Source organism: Neomonachus schauinslandi, chromosome 9 (assembly GCF_002201575.2).
Source record: "Neomonachus schauinslandi chromosome 9, ASM220157v2, whole genome shotgun sequence".
NCBI classification, from domain to species: Eukaryota; Metazoa; Chordata; class Mammalia; order Carnivora; family Phocidae; genus Neomonachus; species Neomonachus schauinslandi.
Genome location: NC_058411.1, coordinates 74,358,103 through 74,362,151, shown reverse-complemented (window position 1 = coordinate 74,362,151; position 4,049 = coordinate 74,358,103). Strand labels below are relative to the sequence as shown.

Below are 4,049 nucleotides of genomic sequence, written 5' to 3'. Positions count from 1 at the left end.
TGCAGTTACAGCGCTAGTTGGGGCACTACTTGGAATGATAACATCCTATACTACAGGATGTATTATAGGCCTGTGATAAGTTACAGAAGCAGCTGTGTTATTTTCACAGCTCCTCTTGGGTCACCTTCCTCTCTAGCTACAGATTTTACTTGTGGTCTTAGAAACCATTCTTTCCCCATCTTATGTAACTCCAGGAATGATAAGAGCTCACTTCTCTTGCCAGCCCTGGGTGCCTTTACAGTCTTTTGTTGGCTCCTTTAACCCTGCCTAAACACTTGTATATAATTCCTATAGTCAACTCTCTTCAATCACTCATTTGAATGTGACCTCTCTTCCTGTCTGGACTTTGATCAATACCCCGAAATATCTATAAAAATATCTAAAAAAGAAATTAACTAGAGCCATATTTATTTACACAGGTGAATAGATATAAATGTAGAGCATAAAAAAGGTCTGGAAGAATACATACCATGTATCATTTACCCCTAGAGAAGAGGGCAGGGGTCTGGATTAAGGGTTATGATCAAAAGGTCTTTGGTTTTATCCGTGGTATTCTAGATTTTAAAATGAGAATAGACTCATGTGCTTTCTGTACAATTAAAACTTACTTAAAAATTAATATATTAGTTGATAATTTTTCTTCGATCAAGTCATTCTGTGAGATTTTTTCAAATTATTATTTGAAAAATAAGAAAGCATCCCTGCCATTGAGGAGCTTCTTTTCTGTGAGATACAGAGAAATAGTTTCAATGTTATGAGGTAAGTATAGTGATAAAGGGATGCACAAAGGGGGTGCCTGGGTGGCTCAGGGGGGAAGGGTCTGACTCTTGATTTTGGCTCAGGTCACTATCTCAGGGTTGTGAGCTTGAGCCCCACATTGACTCTGTGCTGGAACCTGCTTGGGATTCTCTCTCTCTCCCTCTCTCCCACTACCCCTGCCCCCCTCCCTCTCTCCAAAAAAAAAAAAAAAAGAAAAAGGGATGTACAAGATTCTTGGGAGTACAAAGAGAAGCATAGAGTAGAGCAGTAGTTTTCCACAGTAGCTGTGCATTAGAATGACCTGATGTGCTTTCAAAAAATACTTAGACTCTTGGCCCATCTCTCAAAGATTCTGATTTAATTGGTCTGGGGTGGGCACAATATTTTTAAAAAGCTCTCTGTCTCTTCTCCTACCACTCTCCACACTGTACGTAATGTTGCATGAGTACTAAATGACTACAGTTTCTCAAACATGCCAAACATGCCATGTCACATGCTGCACTCCACCTGGAACTTTTCCTGGAATGTCTTCTCAGGCACCCTAAACTCTCACCTCCCATTCATTCCTCTCTCAAACTCTTTAAGTCTCTACTCAAATGCTACTTTCCCTGGGAAACCTTCCCAGATCCCCCCAGGTAGATTTAGGGTTTCTTTCTTCTATGTTACTACCCACTGCATTGAACATGCATTATAGTATAGCTATACTATAATATAGTATAATCTATATATAAGATTTTATTAACTAATACACACCTTTTTCCCCAGCTAAAATGGCCTTAATTAACTTGAAATCACTGATCTTATTTTTATGCACATTTTCTTTCTGGGTTGCTTGAATCAGTACCTGAAAACACCAAAAATATATGGAATCATCAATATGTGCTGGAGGCCTATACTGGGGAGGCTTCTGGAAAAGGAAATCTTTGAGCAGGTTTTGAAGGATAAAAGATGCGTGGCTCTCTCCTGTCTCCAAGACTTGTCTGCTGTTCCTTCTGCTAGAAGCATTCTCCATGCCACTCTGTCCCCCATGCTCGCTCCTCCTCACCCATTAGATCTTAGTTAACTCGACCACCAACATGAACAATGATCCACCCTGTTATTCTCTCCAATGTTTTTTTTAATGTGAAAGAAGTTCAAGTAAATTCTCCTGTCTATTCAGCAATTCCTTGTCCAATTCTTCTTTTTTTTTTTTTTTGACTTATTTATTTATTTGAGAGAGCGAGAATGAGAGAGAGTACATGAGATGGGGGAGGGTCAGAGGGAGAAGCAAGCTCCTCGCCGAGCAGGGAGCCCGATGCGGGACTCGATCCAGGGACTCCAGGATCATGACCTGAGCCGAAGGCAGTCGCTCAACCAACTGAGCCACCCAGGCGCCCCAATTCTTCTTTCTGATGTACCTCACTGAGGCCCATTATATTTGGACAGAACCAGATGTTCCAAATTTAGTTGGCTTTTTATTCTATCAAAAGTCCCATTTGCTTAAATACCTAAATTTGAGTTAGCTGCTACTCCCAAAAAGTAATCAGAAAAAATAATTTACATGGTATGTGAAAGATCTGTCATTTAAATAAATTTTTCCTAGGCACCACTCCTTATGTTAGCAAGGCTATTTGGCAACTCAGTTGCTATCATATGTAACTACAGTAATAGTGGCCAAAAGGATGTTATTTGATTTTTGTGAAATGCTCAGGTAATATTTGTCTTCCAAATTTTATATACTTTTTCCATAGAGTGTATTAATGTGATAGTATGAATTTGAATTCTATCACTTGCTTTAGGTATCAGGAGCGTAAACCTACCAAATGAACCAATGGATGGAGCCAATCACCCCGGGGTGTCTGAGTTTGTGTTCCTGGGACTCTCCAATTCCTGGGAGATCCAGCTTCTTTTTTGCTTTTATTGTCTTTTATATATGTCTAGGATGATGGGAATCCTTCTAGTAGGGGTCACTGTGACTTCTGACCCTTATACCCTCCCCTCCCCATGTATTCTCTGTTAGCCAATCTCTCCATCATTGACCTGATATTTTGCTCCACTGCAGCAGCCAAGATGCTTTGTGATCTTTTCAGGAAGCAGAAAGTCCTCTCCTTTGGGGGCTATCTAGCTCAGGTCTTCTTTTGCCATGCTGTTGGAGGCAATGAGATATACTGCTCATTGCCATGGCCTTTGACAGATATATGGCCATATGTAAGCCTCTCCACTACCTGACCATCGTGAACCCATGAATGTGCATTTTGATTTTAGTGGTTGTCTGGACCATTGGTTTCATTCACATATTGGCCCAACCAGCTTTTGTGGTAAACTTGCCCCTCTGTAGCTCTAATGTATTAGATAGCTTTTACTGTGACATACCTTGGCTAATCAAATTTGCCTGTGCAGATACTTATAAACTGGTGTTCACGGTCACTGCTAATAGTGGGTTCATTTCCTTGGCTGCTTTCTTCTTGCTCATCCTCTCTTATATCTCCTTCCTCGCCACTCTTCAGGAACACTCCTCAAGTAGTTCATTCAAGGCTCTTTTTACTCTGTCAGCTCATATTATTGTGGTGATTTTATTCTTTGGTCCACTGATTTTTTTCCATATGTGGCCCTCTCCTTCAACACATCTCGATAAATTTATAGCCAGATTTGATGCAGTCTTAACTCCTTTTCTAAATCTAGTCATATATACATATATACATTCTTCAGGAACAGAGAGATGAAGATGGCAAAGAGGAGAGTGTTCAGTCAGCTTATGGGTTTTAGAAAAAAAATCACTAAATGGCTTTATTGAAACACAAAATTTCCAAGTGACCATTGATTAATTTTCTGTTCCTAAAAGCCAATCCTCTAGAAGAATGGACCATCTTTCTGAGTTCTTATTTTGTTCTTTTGTTTGGAACATATTCCTCTTTTCATTTCTCTTGGCTCTCTGTGTTGGTTTCTCTACATTAAATAAAACATCTACCTCTTCCAGTTTTGAAGGAGGGGCCTCATGTAGGAGAGAAAACTTATTGTTCAACCCCACCCTAGCTCTTACTGTTGTCTCTCAAACCTTTGTGATAATCCAAGCAGTCCACTATATATATTTAAGGTCTGGCATGCAGGATATTTTATAGGGATCACTAGCTGTGGCAGAGAAAGGGAAGAGGTGGACTGGGCAGAGTGAGAACTCAAACTGTAATGCAGACATGAGAAAGCCTTGTCCAGCCTGTTAGGGCTACACAGCAGCAGGCTAAGATGGGCGCACACACTCTCCCATCCCCACTGCAATCAGTCTTTGGATGAGGACATGCTCTGAAAACAGTCTT

General features: G+C 40.4%; 1 pseudogene; it reads left to right on the top strand.

The window, feature by feature from the left end:
- Positions 1–2,683: 2,683 nt before the first annotated feature.
- Positions 2,684–3,532, top strand: LOC110585547 (annotated as a pseudogene).
- The last annotated feature ends 517 nt before the right edge of the window (positions 3,533–4,049 follow it).